The sequence below is a fragment of the Sarcophilus harrisii genome, chromosome 2, assembly GCF_902635505.1.
Source record: "Sarcophilus harrisii chromosome 2, mSarHar1.11, whole genome shotgun sequence".
Classification (NCBI taxonomy): domain Eukaryota; kingdom Metazoa; phylum Chordata; class Mammalia; order Dasyuromorphia; family Dasyuridae; genus Sarcophilus; species Sarcophilus harrisii.
Window position 1 is genome coordinate 9737514 of NC_045427.1, and position 22177 is coordinate 9759690.

A 22177-nucleotide genomic window follows, 5' to 3' on the forward strand; every position below is an offset into this window, starting at 1 on the left:
TACAAAATCCATGGTAGACACTTATTAGCTGGGTGATGCTGGGCAAGTCACTTCATATTTTTCAGACTCAGTTTCTTTATCCATAAAATGGGGATGATAATAGCACCCACAGCTCCCAGGGTTATTGTGAAGATAAAATGAGATAACTTGTGTAAATGCTTTGTAATCTTTGACATGCTATTTAATTACTATTTATCATCTTCATCATTATTGATATTAATTTTCTGCTTACTAGTGTGAGTTGGAGCAAATTACTTCTTTTCAGGCCATATCTTATTCATCTGGAAAATGAGGGATTAGATCAGAGGAGCTTTTAGGCCCTTTTGAGTTCTAAACAGAATCATCTTATGGACCCATTTCTTCAGAGCAACACAGTATAGTTGGGAGGTAAGCATTATTATTCCTGTTTGGGGGAAGAAGTCTGAATCTGTGATAGCAACAGTCCAGGGAACTCCCAGTCTGGTAGCACAGTTCATCAGTGCAGATCAACATGTGCTTCAATTTACAGCCTTACAGACTAGATGGGAAAACACAACCAGCATGGGGCATAAGTGAACCCAGTTCTTCCTCCCTCTGATTCTAGCCTTTCATGGTACCCCATCACTGTCTCCTTTTACAGGTAAGGAAACTGAGGCTCTGAGTGGTGATCCACTGCCTCATGGTCACATGGTAAACCAGTGAAGATTAGTACTAGAATTTGAACCCGGAACTCTAGACCCATACTTTGTTCGGTTCCACCATTTTGAATATCGAATGAAATTCATCGAACTATGAAAATATGGTAGAGACTATAATTCCACCAATTGTATGTATTCTGGACCATTCCTGGCCTCTGGGCTCAATTACACAAAAAAGAGAAGTCTAGGTACAATCGATTTACAAAAGATTTCTGTGAGGCAAACATATTTCATCGGAAAATACATTTTCCTGTTTGCAATGTTTGGTTCAGCCTAATTAACATGAATAATGCAAGGCAATTTCCTGATAGTTATTATATCTGAGAGCTTGGCAGGATCCTAACTGCCCCCATGGTGGGGCCGGAATGTGAATAGCTCAGGAAGGAGCGGGATGGAGTGAGTTTGATTAAAATGTAATGCAGTTTTTGAATTAAAAATATTCAAGGGCTTAACAAAATGACCTTAACACTATTATTTTACACAAAGACATTTGCATAATTGTAGCAGTTGCATCTTTTAAAAAATTCCCCCTGGATCAATAGGCTCCCACATTTCCAAGAGAATGATGTAACTCTTTCGTTACCTGTCTAAGTTTCTGTACCAGTCATGGGAGCAAATGAGTGACCTTCTGAAGGGGAGAAGAGAAATCTGGGCCCAGAATTCCATCTAGTCTAAGGCCTACCTGAAAAAGAATGCCTTCCTACTACCCCCTGAGATGTGATCAGTTAACTTTTATTGGATGAGTACCTGTGAACGGGAAATCATATCTCAAGACAAATCGTTTAACTTTGGGACAATGAGAAAACCTAATTTTATCGCTTCTAATCATTCCTGCTACTTTGACCCTTAAGAGATGAGTTGGACATGGCTCTTTCCTCTTCTAGGTGACAGTCTTTCAAACATTTCATAGCATCACTGATTTAGAATCAGAAAAAAACTTAGAAGTCTGAGGCAGAGAAAAGCTAAGTAACTTGACATCACATAGTTATTTAGCATCAGATTTAAAATTAGGTTCTCCTGACTCCAAGTATAGTACCCTGTTCATTGAACTATACTGCTCATCATAGCAGGCAGCTGCTTCTCTCTTCCTCTCTCCTAATAACTCCTCTTTCATGGCTTCTCCTTTCTAGGGGAAACACTCCTGATTTTTTCAATTAATCCCTATATAAAATACTGTAGAGGCCCTTAATCAACTTGACAACCCATTTCTGGCCTCACTTTATTTTTCTTAAAGAAAGAAAAATGATACCATAAAAATATTATTTGTTGTCCTATATAACTTTCCCTTTTTTCTTTTGTGCTTTTTCACTGAGTCAGTGAATATTTGAGAAGTTTCTATTAAGAGAAGAAGTGTGGCTTAGTGGAAAGAGCCAGTCTTGAAGTGAAGAAGACCTGATTCACACTTCTACCTCTGAAACCCTGTATGATACTGGGCAAATCCTTTATTCTCTCAGGGCCCCAGGAAAATATATTAAGAATATGAGTTGAAAGAAGATGTTGATCTCTTGATCCTCAAATAATCCTGACTTGATCTGCCTATTTCTGCTAGTGACCATTCCGTTTGTCCTCCCTTTTGTGACTAAACTCCTTCAAAAACCTGTTGTTGATGAGTGCCTCCTCTTCCTTTCTTCTCATTAGCTTCTTAATTGTACAACAAGATTCTGATTTCATCATTCAAAAGAAATTTCTCTCTCCACAGTTACTGGCGACTTCTTAAATAATAAATGGATTTGCCTTTTTCTTAATCCTTGCCCTTTTCCATCTCTCTGTAGCTTTTGATCCTGTTGATCACTCTTCTCTCTTAGGTATTCTGTTTTTTCCAGGATGTCCCTCTCTTCTGGTTTTCCTCCTATATATCTGACCATTCCTCTTCCATCTCCTTTCCTGGCTCTTCATCCAGTTTATATCTATTATAGTCATATGTGTCCCATAAGACTCTGTACTGGATCTTCTTTTTTCCTTCTATACTATTTCACTTGGTGATTTCATTAGTATCCACAACTGGTATCTCTATTTTATTTTCCCTAATTACATTCTGTGACGACCGCGCTAGCACCCAGGACGCCTCAGAATCAGCCGGAGTCAGGATAAGCAAAACTCCTTAGTCTTTATTCTTGGTCTTTAGATGCAGGATTGAACAGGATGAAGCAGAATCTCTGTGACTGCCTTCTTCCTTGTCTACAGCAAAGAGTGACTCTGGCTAGTCTTATTCCACCCCATAATCCCTCCTACAATCCTCTGTATACACCAATCATCGATCCAGCACAGGCTAGTGGGAAGGGCCATTTTTCAAACATATGCCCATAGAGTATTGTCCAATCAGTAATTAGCCTCAAGTGCTGGGCTGTCCTCAATTCAATGCATAGACTCAAGAGTTTCTGCCCTCTACAACATTCAAAGACAATTTTTAACTTTTTTTTTTAAATTGTGGAACTTTAAAATTCTTTCCCCTTTCCCCCATCTCCTTCTTCTATAGACAGAAAGTAGTTTGATATAGGTTATACATGTGAAATCATGAAAACATATTTCCCTATTAGTCATCTTGTAAAAGAAAACAGACCTCAAACTCCAAAAATATGGAAAAATAAAGTGAAAAATAATACATTTTGATCTTCATTCAGGCTACATCAGTTCATTCTCTTGATCTGGATAGTGGCTTTTCATCAAGAATCCTTCAGAATTCTTTTGGATTATTGCATCACTGAGAATAGCTAAGTCATTCACAGCTGATACTGTATACACTCTTCTCCTGGTTCTGCACACTTTGTTATATCAGTTCATGTAAGTTTTTTTTTTTTTTTCTGAAATATACCAACGGTTTTTATAGCTATTTATCCAGCCTTAAACTCTTTGCTGAATTCTGGGCTTGCGGATCCAATTGTCTAATGAAAATCTTATTATCTTCATAGAATTCAGATCTGTCTATTCATAGACAGCGTAGCTCAACATATACAAAACAACTCATTATTATATATTCTTTTTTTCAAGAAGTCCTCCAGACGTACAACCTAAGGTATCATCCTTGATTCTTCACTATCTTTCATTTATATCCAAGTTGTTGCTAAGGTCAGTGGATTTCGCCTTTATAGCATCTCTCGAATAAGCTCCCTCCTTTCCTATGATATAGTCACCATTCTAGTGTAAGTGATTATCACTTTGCTTCTGGAAATAACCTGCTGATGGGCGTATCTGCCTCCAGTCTCTCTACATATCCATTCATTCTCCAATCAGTCCCTTAAATTATTTTCCTAAAATGCAGGTCTGATCTTATTACATCCTCCTCTCCCACTCAATTACCTTCAGTACCTCCCTCTTGCCTCTAGGATCAAATGAATCTTTGGTTGACATCCAATACCTTTCATAACCCACCCTCCATTTTCCCAGTCTTTTTAAACCTCACTCATCACCATGTACTTCTCACTCTTCTGGGACATGGGCTTCCTTGACTACTCTGTGACTGAAACACTCCATCCCTTAGCTCAGGGCATTTTCTCTGGCTGTCTGCTAGGCCTAGAATACTCTGCCCTCCTCATATCTGCCTTCTGCCTTCCCTACTTTCCTTTAAATCCCAACTAATATTTCATCTTTTAAAGGAAGTCTTTCCTGAGCCCCCTTACTTCTAGTTCCTTCTCTGTAGATGATTTCCTATTATTCTGAACATAGATTGTGGTTTTGTGTATTTTTTTTGTATGCTGTCTACTTCATTAGGCTATGAACTATTAGAAAGCAGAGACTGTTCTTTGCTTTTCTTTGTATCCTCAGTGTTTAATATGCTGCTGGTACATAGTAGGCACTTTGCTGACAGACTACCTGGCCTGCATTAGTGGAAGAAGTTTCCTTACATTTGAGTTCACTATGGAATCACTGGTTTAGTTTTTACGTGCTGTATATAAGACTTTTGGGGATTGATTCATGAGTAATCTACATTAAATACAACTTTATCCCATGGAAAAAAATTCAATATATAAAACTCTGGATTTTTAGAGAGATAAATTAAGGAGATCCTTTCAATTAATCTAGAAACCTTCTTAAAACCCCTATTCTGATCTGCAAATTCTACCAGCAAATTTAAAATATTTTGACTAATGAAAGAAAAAAATCAATTCATGCTGACTCAGCCCCTAGCTGCCCACAAACCCCAACTGGACAAGCTTCTGATGTGTTTACAACTCTTGGCAAGGTTCGCTAGTTTTAACATCTGCTGATTATTTTCCTGACGTCTTGACTCCTTACTCACATTTGGTTCTGCCTGGTATTTTAGTTATTGGTGAATTTGTTTTATGTCCCTTTAGCTGAGAGCTCCCTTGGGTCAAGGATCTAATTTTCTTTATTTTTATATTCCTTTCAGTGTCTAGAGCCTTACACACTCTAAATGTTCTGCTTATATTTATTAAAGCTGAAGCCTTTTCAGAAATATTTTTTCCCAAATATGGAACTTATGTTCCACCAAAGTCCTCCTCTCAGTGGTTCCCATAATGAGTCCCAGTTCTGGAAGGCTATGCCAGTGTTGAGGTTCAAAAGGAAACCCCCAAAAGTTGGAGTGCAGACAGGTGTGGTGAGGGGTCTCAAAAGGGGCAAAGCTAATTATAATTGTAACACCAATTGAAGTGGGCTAAGTTTCAAAAGGATTTAGTGAAAAACACAGGAGCAAGAAGATAAATTTATAGAAAAGACAGAGAAATCTAGTTCTTCATAGCAGCTAACTTTATGGCTTAGAAATTGAATTAAGGAGTGGTCTTGTATACATCTCACCATTTTTCTTAGAAGCCCTGTTATCACTGACCAACTGATCATTATCTGGCAGTCTGCAATGTTTGCAGCACTATCCTATACTATTCCTAAAGCCAGGGGACTTTAGGATCATCGACAAATAGATTGTTAGAACAATAGCTCTTCTAAGGTCTGGGGGTCCTCAGGATTACTGCTATATTTCTTCAAGAAGCTGCACCTATTACCAGGAGAGGGCAAACTCTTACAGGTCTTGCCAAGTTGGGAAGGCTTTGAGTGTAGGTTCACCAATGGACTATATTTTGCCTTTTAAGAGATTTCATCCTTGCTTAGCTGCAAAGCACTGAAATTTTAGCCAGAAGAGCGTCTAAGGTAGAGGTAGAAGTAGAACCACACATTGATATAGCTTTTACCCAACAAACAAAGATAGTTCATCTTTGGAATATCCAAGTGCAGTGGAAGGGGAAAGGGGTTGTCATTTTCCCCTTCCATTTCTACCAGTTTAATGGATGTAGAAAGAGAATGTAGTCATGACTGTGATCTTCCCTTTTTCTAATCTACAGCACTCATGGCTAATCACACATAACAAATTATATCCATGTGACTCTGAAACTGGATCTTCTACTTCATTTCCTTTCCCTGAACAAAAGTCACCTGACAATAAACTGAGATAAGTCTTCTCCCTACCCCAGCCTTGTCAACCAATTCATGAAATTAAGGAGTCCGTAACTCTTGGATCTGGCTACTGAGATGACTATTGAAAGAACCACTTAGAAGAGAAGATAATCACTATCACTCTTTTGTAGAAAGGGGGGATGTTCCATCCTAGATTGCTTGCATATTTTGATCTTAAGTTAGTTATCTGGGCAGTGCAGGATTGATGTGAAGGTGTAATGTCTGCTCAGCAAGTATCATAAAGTATTTTATATTTTTTAGTACAAAATGTTTGGAAAAATATAATGTATGATGGGTTATTGCATTATGTTTTAAAAATTTGTCCTTCATATATGAGTCTTCTGTATTTCAAGCATTTCTTTTGAGATGGAGAAAATAAATAGCTGACCTATAACCATTTTCAGTTTGTGCATTGAATCTCTTTCCTTTCAGAGCCCTATTAATCTCATTTGAGGCCACAGTGTATTTGAGGCAAACCTAACCTAAAGCTTTAAGAAATTTTCCCCAAGGCTCTTGGATGGGAGCATGCTGTGCCAGAGAGTATAAGGAGAGCCTTTCTCCTCTTCATTTGGGATCTAGATCCCCAGTGCATGGGAACTGCAGAGATAGGTTCTCTTAGTAAGAGAGATTATTCCTGTCCCCCTACCTTAGCCCCTCAGGCTATGATTTTATATAAGAATATACAAAAATACATCCCACATTACAGACCAGGAACAATTCATTTTGCTTCTGTTTCATCTAGTCTGCTAGTTATCGACCCAGTTCCAAATAGAGCTGGCCCTTTAGGAGTTTCACAGGTCCTCGGGCTACTACCATTTTCCCTAAAACAGTTCAAGGAAAAGTCAGGAGCTGGAAAATCCCTGAACAAGCAGAAGTTACATATAGATGAGGAAACAAGGTTAGAGTTTCAGGGAATTGTTTCACAGCTGCTGTGGTGAACGCAAGTCTTTTAAGTCCAAAGTCATTTCTATATCTCATAAGGGGACGGTTTAAAAATGACATATTTCTTCTAAAAGATAATCTTAAAGAAAAGCTATTAGCAGTTCATAACACTGTTCCTGACCTTAAGCATTAACTTATTATTAGTATTATTACAAATAATGGGAACCCTCCACTAACACTCTCTTCTGATGGATGCCTTGGGTGGGAAGGAGATGACCCTGGGCTCTAAAAGACTGCCAGCAGCACCCAGACTGGTCTTACTGAGTAGATAAAGTCTTACTAGCAGATCTTAGTAAGTAGCAGAGGCTTCTAGTACAGTCCTGACTATGGACAGTATGCCTTTCCCAGTATTCTAGTAGTTCAGAGTAGAAAGGTTATCTCAGACATCATCTGATCTAACCAGTCTGTTGTCTGAGAATGACCCGCTAAAGTTGAGGGGAATTATGAATTTTTTTCTTCCACAGAAGGCCCCGAAATATTTTTGGAGAAAAGAAATGGGGAAGAATATTGTGATCATAGAATCAGAGATTCTCAGAATTTCAGAGTTGGAAGGGATTTCAGAAGCCATCTGATCCAACCAAACTCAACAGACTGGGGTCATTCCCTGTTGCCTCTGGCATAAAATACAGACTCTTCTGTTTAGTTTGCAATTGAAAGCCTTTCGCCTTCTGGGCTGCAATCTATCTGTGTAATGCTTACACATTAGTGACCCTAACATTTTGCTTTCACATCAAATTGACCTGATTTTTGTTCTTTGTCCACAACATCCCATCTCCCAATTCCATGACTCGGTTCAGGTTATCCTCTGTGTCTCATCCCTTTCAAGACTTATCTTAAATGCCAGTTCCTTCCAAAAGGTTTTTTCCTATCCCCAATTCCTAGTTTTCCTCCTCAAAATTACTTTGTATTCATTTTATGTTTGTTTTTAATGATTTATTTATGCACATCTTGTTTTTTTTCCCAATAGAATATAATATCCTTGAGGGTAGCATCTATTTAATTTTTGTCTCTTTATCCAAACATCTTAGCACACTACTTAGGAGATAGTAAGGACTTAATAAATGCATTCTCAATGGAACTGAACTCTAACCAATTAAACAGGCTCTCTAACAATCAATCAGTCAATCAATTAAGACATTTATTAAACACCTACTATATGTCAGGTAATGTACTAGAGACTCCAATACAAAATCAGTGGATGAAATTATCCATACTCACAAGGAATTTACATTCTAATCGAGAAGACAACAATCACGTAAATATATGTGGAATAAACATGAAGAGAAGTGAAAAACTATCTGGATCCTTTGATTAGACACTGCTGTCAATATATTGTCAAAATGACAGTATATGCTGTCTCTCTATATATGTATATATATGCTGTCAGCCAACAACACAAATTTAGGAATAGAGTCTACAGGTTATTCTACTTGAGGCACAGACTATGTTGATCATATACAAAAGGGTTAAGGAAAGCCCAGGATGTGTTTCAACAGATATTACACCCACATCCACACCCCCACACACCACACAAATAGTGAATATTTAAGTAGCATGGATAACATAGAATTTTGCATAGAGTAAAATGGGAAAGATAAAAATTTACACAGAGGGAAAAAAACAACAAAAAAAAAAGGATATCTGTAGCAGGAGCTAATTGGTCAAGATTGGGATTGTAGTTTGTGTCCCAAAGTTGACTTTTGCATGCTTCAAAAGGAGATGTGACATCTTTACCTCAAGCAAACAATGACAGGAAGCTCAAGATAGAATCTGGGGCAGAGTTTTTCTTAGTAAAGTGGCAAGAAGCCTGAACCAGAAATTCTTTTATCAGTAGAATAAGTACCCTGACATGCAGAACAGTTAGATTCCCCGTAGCCTGAGAGAGAAGGCACGAGCAGTTGGTAAGACCTTTAGAGATAAGGTTGTGCAGCTCCAATTGTTCTGTGATGAAGGGAGCCATCGACACCCAGAGAGAGCACTGTGGGAACTGAATGTGGTTCACAAATAGCATTTTCACTCTTTTTGTTGTCACTTGCTTGAATTTTATTTTACTTTTTTTTTTTTACTGGTTTGATTTGATTTTTCTTGTGCAGCACAATAATTGTATAACTACGTATGCATATTTAACACAGATTTCTATCATGTTTAACATCTATTGCACTACTTGCCATCTAAGGGAAGGTGTGAGGGAAGGGGGGGAATTGGAACACAAGGTTTTGCAAGGGTTAATGTTGAAGAATTTTCCACGCATGTTTTGAAAAATAAAAAGCTTTGATAAAAAATAAAAATGAAGTAAAAAGTCACAAATGCCTTAAAAAAAGAAATAAGATTGTGCTTGAATTAAATCTTGAAGGAAGGGAGGGATTGCAATGGAAGAAGGTAAGGAGGGAGTTGCAGGCATGGGAAATAGCCAGTGGAGTTGAAGTGTTGATAATTATGCAAGCAAGATGTGTGAAGGAGACTGATGTGCAATCAGACTGAAAAGATAGCTTTATTCAGCACTATAGAAGGTTTTATGTGGTAATTAATCATTCCGCTATCAATTATTAAGTGCCTCCCATGTACCAGGTATTGAGTTTGAGTGCTGCAATAGGGGAGAACTGACAAGTGCTCATTCACTTTCTGCTTACAAGACCTTCAGGCAAGCTGACCTATTGCATTTTTAGTCAGTTAGAATTGTTGAGATGTGTTTTCTTATTGTCAAACTTATATCTGCCTCTCCACAACTTTAGCTGTGATTTCTAGGGGTGCCTTATGGAATTAAGCAGATTTAAATATATTTTAGCAAATATAGGGTATATTAAGTGATTCTATGGATCTCTTCTCTTATATAACACACGCATAAAGTAACAGTAATTAATAATAATAATGACAATAGCAACCACAATTCCAACAGCCACAATCATGACCACAATAGTTCATAATTTTCTAGTTCTTTACTTCTCCCACAACCAACTAAACATCTCAAACTGGATGTCCCAAGACATCCTAAACTAATTGGATTCATTTTCCTTTTCCTTTTCCTAATAACCTCCCAATGGCTTTTGAGGATACCATCAGCCTCCTACTCATGAGGGTTCACAATCTAAGTATCATCTTTAAATTCTCACTCTTTCACTCCCACAATAATCAGTTGTCCTGTAATTTCTTCCTTTGTTACATCTTTCAGAAATGCCCTTTTCCCTTCTCTGACATCACCACCAGCAAGCTGAAGGCCCTCGTCACCTCACACCTGGACTACTGCAATCGTATTCTGGTTAATGCTTCTGTTTAAAATCTCTTCCTACTCCAGTTTGCCTTTACTTATTTGTCAAAGTGATCTTCCTAAAATTCAGGAATATATCACCCCTCTACCCAGTAGAATCCAGTGGTTCTTATTTCCTTCAGGATAAAATATAAGATTCTCCTTTGTCTTTTAAAGTTCTTATAACATAAATCCTATGCTATTTTCTAGTTTTCTTACACATTACACTCTTTCATAGAGTCTGAGTAATAGTGACATTGGGCTCTTTAATCTTACTTCAATAAGATACTCAATATCCAGATTCTGGGCATTTTCACTGGCTGTCTCCCATGCATAGAATACTGTCTATCCTCATTTTCCACCTGACTTCCTGGATTTCTTCAGGACTCAGCTAAAATCCCAATAAGCCTTTCCTACTCCTCCTTAATCATAGTGCTTTTCCTCTGAGAATATCTCAATTAATTCTGTTTATATCTTGTTTATAGAGTTGTTTGCATGTTGTTTCATTAGACTGTGAACTATCTGACAGCAGAATTTTTTTTCCATTTCTTTGTATCTCTAGTGCTGGCATACAGTAGGCACTTAATAAATGCTTATTGGTTTCATGAAGTACTTTTCTCAGAAGATCACAAAGAAGTAGACAATGCATTCTTCTACATTACAGACAATGTATTGGGTTCTGAGAAAGTTAAATGACTAGCTCATAGTCTGTTAAGTGTCAGTATTGAGATTCAAATTCAAGGCTCTAGATTCTGAATAAGAACCTCAGTTTCCTTCTATGTAAAATTAGGAGAGTCGAACTAGATGATTTTTAATGTCCTAGCTCTTGTTACAATGATCTGAAACAACAGAGATGAATTTTCAAACAACACCCTCTAGCTTCATGTTCAGTGATTTCTACTGAACCAAATTGTGTCTCTCACTTTACACAGATTCTGGAAGCATGCATCTTAGGGGAAATGGAGGTATCCTTGAGGATGTTGGAACATCCCAAATACATGTTTGTGAATATCAACTGCTTAAAACAGCAGATTCTCTGCTGTGTGAAATGGCCTGTCTCCTCATTTCCTCTCTAAGCTTTTGTGAGCCAACTCAAATCCCATTCCAAAGTTCTAAATGAGATACCACTCAGGAATTGCAGGCAATAATCAGAAGGGAAAAAATAATTATGTCTTGGTAGACAGGGAACATTTTTGTACAGCCCGCTTCTCTCCTCAGGGGGATTTGGGTTGGTTTGTTTTCTATTGAAAGGCACCCAAAAGCCATCTATGGAATGAGGTAATTGATAGTCCTATTAAGGGAAAAAAACATAGATTTTTCCATGATGTATTATATTGTCCAGAAAAAAAAAATCTCACTTCAATCTCTGTTAGCCAAGACAATAAAACAAATTATTTTTCTCCATATTTTTAGAAGTATAAATCTTAGAATCACAATCTCATAAACTGTCAGGGTTGGGAGGATTCATAGAAAAGAATGTCAGACCTTAGAGGACCATTAGAACACAGAACAAGGAATGTCAAAATGGGGAGATCATAGAAAATGTAGAATCTTAGAGTGGGGAGATCTTAGAAGATATATTTGACTAGAAAGAAACTTAAATTATGGAATACTGAAAATCAACAAAAGTATGAAATGTTCAACTCTTTCATTTAACAAATTAAAAAACTGAGACCCAGAAGGATTCAGTGACTTGCTTTGACTTGAATTCAGGCCCTCTGTTTCCAGATTCATAACCTCTGAACACATCACACTGTTCAGCAACTGATTGCCTTAAAAGAACTTTTGATAGGCAAGGATGAGCAGAGCCAGTACTTGAACTCCAGCAGCCTTCACTCCTCTGAACACTGATCTACTTACTTATTGTTATCAAACTGCACAGAGTAAACAAGTAAAACTACTCCTTTAGAACTTATTGACAGCTCTTTTCTTTTGGGGTTGGAGGGATCTTTGTCAGAATAAAATGAAAAAAATATGGACCTCATAGACAACCTCTGTAACATTCCTTGTCTTCTTTTAGTTCTAACAGTTATTTAGTTCACGTCTCCATGTCTTCTTACTGTCACTATTTCAGTAGTCTCCTAAGCTTCTTTCTCCAGATCATCCCTGACAAGATTGTCAAATTGGTCTTCCTAAAGCCCGAGTCTTCCCGTGTCCCTCTTTCTTCCTCTTGAGAAGCTACAGTGACTATCTTTTGCCTCCAGGATCAATTATAAGCTTTTGTATGACTGTAAAATTTTTCACTATCTAAAGTGACTTAATCTACTTTTCCAAACCTATTTCACATTAATCTTCTTCAGAGGGGAGAGGAAATAAAAGGGAGAAATATTTGTTAAATGTGTCTTCTCTGTTTTCTGCTTCTGTAGAAGGCTCTGTGCTAAGCCGTTTACAAATATCTCACTTGATCCTCAAGACAATCCTGTGAAACAGATATTGTTCTTCCAGTTGAGGAAATTGTGGCAAAATGAGGTTAAGTGTTATGCATAGAGTCACTCAGTTAGGTACTCTGTGTTCTAACCAAACTAGATTGCTTGTCATTCATTGTAGATAATATTCCATCTTCCACCTCTATATGCACAATCTTTCTTCTGTGCCTGGAATGCTCTCTGTCCTTGCATCTATTTCATACAATCCCTAATTCTTTTTCTTTATTTTATAATCATTCAAAATTATTTTTCCATTTTATTTTTAATCAGCATGCATTTATTTCCCCTCTCTAATTACCCTTCCCTAATTTAAAACAAACAAAAAAAGAAAAACAAAATTCTCATAACAAATATGTAGCCAATCAATATATTCCCACACTGTCTATATAGATACTTTTTATGATATTAAAAAAGTCCCTGTGTACCTATACATGAGATTGCTGCATTTTGCCAAGCCCTTTTCTACACTGAGATAATCATATGATTTGAGATATTTTGTTTTTAATATGATCAATTATGTTGTTTTCCTGATTTACATCATCTATGGATTCCTGGTATTCATTCCACTTGGTCATTATAGAATTTTTCTTGAATAAATTGGTTGTGTGGTTTGACAGAATTTTGTTTAAAAGTTTTGAGTCAGTATTCAATAATTTTTTTCAATAGTTTTACTACTGTGTTTTATCCTTCCTTGCTTTAGGGAAATAGTAGAATTATATTTGTTTCATAAAATGATTCAGATAGACCACTTTTCCCCTCAATTTTTGAATATAATTTGTGAAGTATGGGTACCATTGTTCTTTAAAAGTTCAACAGAATTCTGTGACTCCATCAGGTACAAGAGTATTTTTCTTTGATAGTTCCTTTACAATTATTTTTTTTTCTTTTCTAAGATTATGTTATTTAAGATCTCTTATCTGAAATAATAGTTAAGATATTTTGTATTTTTGAAAATATTCATCTGTTTCTTTTGTGTTCTCAGTTTTGTTGACCTGTAACTGTATATTGTGTGTTCTGAATTATTTTTTTAAAGCATTTCTTCTGGTTTTGCTGTGATTTCACAGTGCTCATTTGTTTTATTGACTTAATTTTCTGCCTTCTTCAATCAAATTGCATAACAGTTTATCAATTTTATTTGTCTTCCCCGAAACTTTTAGTTTCATGTATAATTCCATATTTTTCCTGTATTTTCAATTCATTCATAAAACCTCTCATTTCTATTTTTTTTTCTTTTATGGTTATTTAGGCTTATTTAGGCAACAAGGTTGACTTGTTATTTCAAAATGAATACATTATGTTTATGAATCCTCTTTTTTCTATTTTTTTATTGTATGTTCATAGGAAAGTTATTTTTTTTTCTCTGAGCACTAATTTGACTGCTTTCCAGAAATTTTGGGATTGTTTCATTCTTATCACACAAATATCTGTCAGGTGTCAGTTGTCTTCAAGAGTTCCAATTACTCCTACCCTTCCCCAGCCCCCTCCCTCCCCCATAGGGTGAATGGTATTATCAAACACCAAATCTCCCAGACCACACCCAGTATGAGTTCCCCTTCTCTCTTCACAGAGAATCTCTTCTTTCTTCACCCATAGGAGCATTCATCAGTGGAATATCCCCTAAGGTAATGCTGCCCTCTTTCCTTTCCCTCCCCTGCAGACTCTTCTCTTCCTGAGAACACAGTGGTCATCTTTTCATGATTACTAGTCTGGGCACTCACATTCCCCTCTGTTTCTTCCATTCCCTTTTTCATATATCAGGGACAGAGCCAAGATGGCAGAGAGTAGACACAACATTGCTTGAGCTCTTCATAGCTTCTCTCAGAATTAACACTAGATCAACCCTCTTACTGGATTTTGGAGTGATAGAACACACAAAAAATTGGAATTTCCAGATTAAGATATCTTGAAAGGATTTTAGGAAAGGTCTGTCCCAATTGGGCAGTAGGGAACGTGATCCAGCACTGACCTGATTCGGGAAGGTCCGCTGCAAGGATGCCCAGCGCTGAGAATCTAGGGGGAGGTCCTTCGTCAAAATATAGCAGCATTTATTGCTCTGCCCTTGTTCAAAAGGCCAGATCAGCAGTCCAGCTGTGAGACTTCCAGTGCAATCACAAAAGGCAAATTGTGAATCACTGAATTCCATCATAATAGGTAGGTCTTGACCAGGCAACTCAGAGCAGTAGGGAAGCTTGCAGCACCACCCATAGCACAGTCAGTGAGAAGCCTCTGTTGCCCTGTAGAGGAAGCTCCTGACAATCTCCTGTGCTCTAAGAGCAGACATTAATCTTTTTTTTTTTTTGAATCCTATAATTCTCTTTATTTTTTTTCTTTTTATTATTATTGTTTTTTCTTTAATAGCCTTTTATTTACAGGATATATGCATGGGTAACTTTACAGCATTAACAATTGCCAAACCTCTTGTTCCAATTTTTTACCTCTTACCCCCCCCCCACCCCCTCCCCTAGATGGCAGGATGATCAGTAGATATTAAATATATTAAAATATAAATTAGATACACAGTAAGTATACATGACCAAAACGTTATTTTGCTGTACAAAAAGAATCAGACTCTGAAATATTGTACAAGTAGCTTGTGAAGGAAATCAAAAATGCAGGTGTGCATAAATATAGGGATTGGGAATTCAATGTAATGGTTTTTAGTCATCTCCCAGAGTTCTTTCTCTGGGCATAGCTGGTTCAGTTCATTCCTGCTCCATTGGAAATGATTTGGTTGATCTCGTTGCTGAGGATGGCCTGGTCCATCAGAACTGGTCATCATATAGTATTGTTGTTGAAGTATATAATGATCTCCTGGTCCTGCTCATTTCACTCAGCATCAGTTCGTGTAAGTCTCTCCAGGCCTTTCTGAAATTATCCTGTTGGTCATTTCTTACAGAACAGTAATATTCCATAATATTCATATACCACAATTTATTCAGCCATTCTCCAACTGATGGACATCCATTCAGTTTCCAGTTTTTAGCCACTACAAAAAGGGCTGCCGCAAACATTCGTGCACATACAGGTCCCTTTCCCTTCTTCATAATCTCTTTGGGATATAATCCCAGTAGTAACACGAGCAGACCTTAATCTTTAAAAAATGAGCAAAAAAAAAAAAAAAAAAAAAAAAAAAAAAAAAACAACTCTGACCATAGAGAGCTACTATGGAGACAGAGAAGACCAGAACATCTACTCAGAAGTGGACAGCAAAAGCAAAATGAAGCCTCAAAGAGGGATATGAACCTATCTCCATTTCAAAGAGTTCTTTTGAAAGAGTTCAAAAAGGATCTTATTAGAGAGAAGAAAAAAGGGAAAAAGAATGAGAACATTGCAGGAGAGTTATGAGAGGTTTATGGGAAAGCCAACATCTTGGAAAAGGAAGCACAGAAGCTGACTAAAGAAAACAAGTACTTAAAAAATAGAATTGGTGAAATGAAAAAAAAAACACTGAACAAAACAACTTTTTAAAAAGTACAATTGGTCAAATGCAAAAGGAGGGAAAAAAGTTATCTAAAGAAAATAATTTACTAAAAATTAGAATTGGACAAATGGAAGTGAATGACTCGATAAATCAAGAGTCAAACAAAAATTTAAAATTTTTTTTAAATAGAAGAAAACATAAAATACCTTATTGGAAAAACAAGTTATTTGGAAAATAGATCCATCAGAGACAATCTAAAACTTATAGGATTACCCGAAAGCCACAATGAAAATAAAAGAGCCTAGACAACATCTTTCAAGAAATCATCAAGGAAAACTGGCCTAATATCCTAGAACCAGAGGGTGAAATATTTGTTGAAAAAAATCCATTGATCTCTTGAAAGAGATCTGAAAATGAAATTTCTAAAGAATATTACAGCTAAATTCCAGAAATATCAGATCAAGGAGAAAATGCTACAAGAAACCAGAAAGAAACAATTCAAATATTGAGGAACTACAGTCAGGATTACCCAAAATCTAGCAGCTTCTTTGTTAAAAAAGGATCAGAGTGCCTAAAATATGATATTCCAGAAGGAAAAGGAGCTTGGACTATAACCAAGAATCAACCACCAGCAAAATTAAGCACTATCTTTCAGGGAAAAAGATAGACATTCAGTGAAATAGAGGATTTTCAATCATTTCTGATAAAAAAGACCAGAGCTGAACAGAAAATTTGATCTTCAAATACAAGCTTCTTTTATATATCCTTTCATTTTGTAATATAGTTCCACAAAAGATGATGATTCACTTAAACTTTAGTATTTCCCTATTATATGCAGAATCAAATATCAAATCCTTTGTTTGGTATGTAAAACTTTTTTAAAAAAAACTTTTCTTTTATACTTTTTTGTCTTCTTACACTTTATTCCCCATTATGCAGTTTTACAATACAGTTATGCGGACCAACTTGCTGATCCTTATTGAATCACTTAATAAGATTCTTGGAAGATGTTTGTGCATTATTTGATTGCTGATTAACTGGGGAAAAAAGATACCCTGTCCTGACCCTGTGACCATCAAAGGAACTACTCACATAACAAAAAACTTTTGGAGTCTTAACCTAAGAGTTCTACATTATAGAAATACTTGGGTGTCAGGACTGACCTAGAAATCCTGCTATTCCAGTATCTCCCTATTGCCTATGGATCCAAAATGGACACAATGAAAGAGCAATTGTATACACACCGGTGGACATACTGATGTGAGAGACTTTGGGTATGGAGACTATCTTTACTGATCTAGTATTCATCTATAATTCATAGTTTGATCAGAGCTTGAGACCCAGAAGAGACCTTAGAGGTTTTCTTATCAACATTTCTATTTAACCGATGAGGATTTGACCACAATTCACCTCTCTGGGCCTTATGATCTGTCCAAAGTCACAGAACTAATATCTAAGGTAGTAAGGTATCTTTGATGTAGGTCTTCTTGATATAGAATATATATATATATATATATATATATATATATATATATACACATACATATAAATATACCCACATACAGACATCTGTGTGTGTGAGTGTGAATGTATTTGTTTGTATGAGTATGTGTGAATGTGTGTGATTGTGTGTGTGAAGATGTTCAAGAGCTAGATGGTGTATTGGGCTTGAAGTCAGGACAACTTGAGTTCAAATCCAAACTCAGACATTCACTAGTTGTGTGGCCATGGGCAAGTCACTTAACCTCTGTCTCAGTTTCCCCTTCTGGAAAATGGGGATGGTAATAGCACCTGCTTCCCTGAGTTGTTGTGAGGATCAAGTGAGAAACTACATGTAAAGCACTTAGCATAGAGATTGGCATGCTGTATGTACTATATAAATGATAACTACTATCTATATCGATACCATTTTCAAAGGTATATAAATTCTGTTGGGATGAATAAAAATATAACCCTAATTCACTGTAATGTCATTTAATTTTCAATAGGAGCTTTTCATATTCATATTTTTCTTAAATCAAAGGATCTTAAGAATATAATGTGTCATTTAAAAAAAAAGTCCCAATTCACGTGTGACTTTTTGATGTTACAAAACAGCCTCCTACAAGAGGACTCCCAACTCCATCCTCCAAGCTCTACTACTCATCGAGTCGTTCTTAGGAGAGCTGTTGTTGCTTTGTCACTGCCTGAACGATGAAGTTGGTGAGAACCATTGAGCAGACAGATGCTGGTACACCGTCCCACTGTGCAGCTCTGGATCAGGTGAAGAGCATTGGCCGGGAGCATTTGCAGAGCAGCTGGGCTCCCCCGACTTGCTGGCTGTGCTCAGCAATCATTCATTGGCACACCTGTTCTTTGTAGTAATTGTGACAGAGTGAGGCCTTTGGGGCCGTCTTCCCACAGTCACAGGCTGCAGTGTCTCATTTATGGGCGGACACTGACTGCTTGTTTCCTCTAGAGATGGGCAAAGAGGAAGGATATTGCATCATTTCATCAGTTCAACAATCAAGAATCATGGAATTACAAGAGATTGATACAGTTGAATGAGTGTTAACTCTGGAGTCAGAGGCTCTGGGTACAAATCAGTACCTGTGGGATCTTGGTCAATCCTCTTCACCTTCCTGGGCTGCAGTTTTACCTTATCTGTAATAGGAGGAGTTTGAGTTAGAGAACCCCAAATGTTCCTTCCAGGTCTTGATCTATGATTCTGTGATGTTATAGCCTCTGGGTCTGCCTTTTAAAATTTTTAATTGAGCATGCTTAATACACCTCAAGTATACTAACTTCTCCCTTAAGGAGGAGACACCCACCATTTTTGAACATGTGATAATGTGGCAAGGGGAGGGGGGACATGGGAATATATCAAGGATTGCATGTAGTGGGAGTGTAATGAAGTATTAGATTTTGGAAGGTTCGTTCTCTCTCTCTCTCTCTCTCTCTCTCTCTCTCTCTCTCTCTCTCTCTCACCTGAGGCACTTGGGTTTAAGTGACTTGTTGGGAAGTGTTAAGTGTCTGAGGCCAGATTTGAGATCAGATTCTCTTGACTTCAGGGTTGGTGCTCTATCCACTGTGCCATCTAGCTGCCCTGGAAGGTTCTCTTTCAATAGAAATTCTGAGGAGGGACTGAGAAGGCAGGGAAAGATTATGAAATATAACTGCTGGTTTTGCATGTGTGCCCTCTCAAAGGGGTAGGGCATCCACTGCTTGCAAGAAATGTAATAAGGCCGATCTCCACTCATTCCAAGAATCGGTATCTGAAGTTTTCATTTCTAATGCCAGGATCATAGGCCTAGGAGGTATCTTAAGACCCAATTTGAACTTCAGGAGAAGACTCTTTTTGATTTCACTGCACCACTTCCCTGTAAGGTTTTCCATATAGCAAGCTTAATCACGACTACAAATTCCTTCTTATTTCTTCAGTTCATATAGCTTAAATCAATTAAAATTTATTAAATGCCTACTATGTGTCAGGCACTTTACTGGATTTGGGGAATACAATGACAAAGTAAAGCGGTCTTTGGTCCAGAGGAACTCAGATTCTCCTGGGAAATAAAACGGACACAAAAGTAAGTGTGGTGAAAAGGGAATATGGTAGAATGGAGGGAGCATTGCCTTAGAATCATGAACACATGGATTAAAATCCCACATCATATAATGGGTGTGTGATCTTAGGTCACTTAATACCCTTTGCCTCAGTTTTCTTAATTCTAAGAATAAGAGGATGGGCTTGATGGTCGCTGAAGTTTCTTTTAGTTCTGAATCTCTGTTCCTAAATAGATACAAGTTAATTTGGAGAGAGGTGGAGAACTAATAGCTAGAAAACTTAAGCATGGAGCAAATGGCTGTTGAGTTGAGGATGGAGGAAGAAAATAATATTGAAAAACTGAGATGAGGAGGAAATACTTTCCAACATAGGAGACAGACTATGTGAATTCATTTGAGAAAGAAATGGAACGCTTGTAATCTAGATTATGATACAACAGTACAGACAATAATGGGGTTGGACAGTCAACGCAGACACCTTGATAAGATGCTGAGCTGGACCGATAATCTGTCAAGAAGAGGAGAATTGGATGGGTTGCTTTGGGGAAATTGTGCAATACTTTTAACCATCCCAAACATTCCCTTGAAACAAAGACCCATCTTCTAGCTGTCGATATTTGTTCCAGTCATAACATCTGACCGGAATAATTGTCTTGGAAGAATTTGAGTTGAAAAAAGACGATGGCTCCACAAATAGCCCATGTTCTCTCTCCTCTGGCTAGTTACACAGTGTTTAGAGATCTGACGGATAAACTCTGTGAATGTTCTGTGGGACCCCTGTGGGTGTTTATTGGAAGACTTGGACAATAGTCCTCCAGGAGTGGAAGGCGAGTTTGAATTCCAGTTTGCATTGTGGGAGAGATTGCATTGTGGATTGGTGAGATCAGAGTTCTGTGAAAGTATGTAAGACACATTAAAAAACTTTGCTAATAATTAAATAATGAACTCTTCAAGACTAGTTCTAAGCAGAGATTGGATGGCTTTGTTGAGAATGGCATAAAGATTTCAGGTACAGGCTGGACATGATGGGTTATGACGTTCTTTTCATATTAAAGCCTAGGAATATATAACTAAAAAAAGGAAGCCGTACTGCCCTCAAGTTGTACTTCGGGAAAGAAGAAAATTCTTTAAAAATTTATTTATGGGCTAGCCATTTTCTGCAAATATAAAGGTAAAAAAAGCACTTGATTTAGACTTAAAATAAACTCTCCCTCTCCATATACCAGATGTCTCCACACTTCTTGCTCATGTTGATCTCACAATGAAACCAATTAGAAGGCAGAATTAGTCGAAATTATTGGAAGAAATACCACAATTATGTCTAAAATTATCTTTTCATCAAAAATGCAAAACTTTAAAGATGTCCTCAAGTTGGTGCCTGCAAGTTTGGGGATGCTGAATTAATTCCAGATCTGATTGGCTATTAGCTGTGGGTCCATGACCAAGCCGGGTCTTTTGTCTGACCTTCAGTTTTCTCATTTATAAAAAGGGCATAAAACTATTGATCTGTCTAACTTTTAAGATTGTAGTGGAGAGAAAGGAATAGGGATAAGGCAGTGAACCTGTATCATTGGTCTAGGAAACTCCCAGAGGAGAAAAACTCTCTACTAATGCCAGTGCAAAACTTCTGGGCAAATTATATTATTAGAGATTTGGTCAGAATACTGGGGAGTCAAGTGACTTGCCCAGGGTCACACAGCCTGTATGGGTCAGAGATAGCAAAATGAATTCAGGTCTTCCTGGCATACAGCTATCTGTCTATTGGATATTAGATAACACTATATATATATATATATATATATATGAGACAGACTTTTCTCTACCTCTTCTCTCTTCCCTCCAGTTATGAAGGGGGTAAAGGCCACATAAACCTAATTACTACATAGAAATGTGAATTATTTCTACTGTTATAAGATATGTATAATTATGATAATATTCAGCATTTATACAGCTCTTTAAGGTAAGCAAAGTGCTTTATAAACATTTTATTTTCAGAATAACTGTGCGATACCATTTTACAGATGAGGCACCTGATACAGATACACTTAAGTACTTGCTCAGGCTCATACATTTATTATGTATATGAAGACTAATTTAAACACAGAGTATTTGACTCTGGTCTATTGCTCTAATTATTGAGTCACTTAGCTGCATCTATATATTGGAGGGAAGAGATCACAGATCAATCTGAGTTATTATTATCATTAATTTCTTCCTAGCCAGCAACCGATCTAACTAGAAGTATATTCATGAATTTTTATGATTTCAGTGTTTCTTAGTGTCCCTGAAATGGAATCTTTTCCCTTGAAGATTTGACTTCTTTGGATAGCATAACAGAAAGGAAAGTTGGCATGCTTAAGGGAGAAAGAGTGAAGAAGATTCAGGTTTATGTCCGATGTCTATCCGATCCTGGCTAAGTGACCTTGTACAGGTCGCTTAATTTCTTAGTGCATCTGGACAATGTTCCTGGATAAGTGTACAGATTTGCATTGGTAGAGGAATTTTCTCCTCTGGTAGTTAG

General features: G+C 37.1%; 1 long non-coding RNA gene across 1 annotated transcript in view; it reads right to left on the reverse strand.

The window, feature by feature from the left end:
- The window catches only part of LOC116421226, a 77319-nt gene extending 62571 nt beyond the window's left edge, over nucleotides 1–14748 (reverse strand). The window contains exon 1 of the long non-coding RNA XR_004231522.1: nucleotides 14659–14748. This is a non-coding gene — a long non-coding RNA (uncharacterized LOC116421226). The remainder of the gene's footprint in view (nucleotides 1–14658) is intronic.
- Between the last annotated feature and the right edge of the window lie 7429 nt (nucleotides 14749–22177).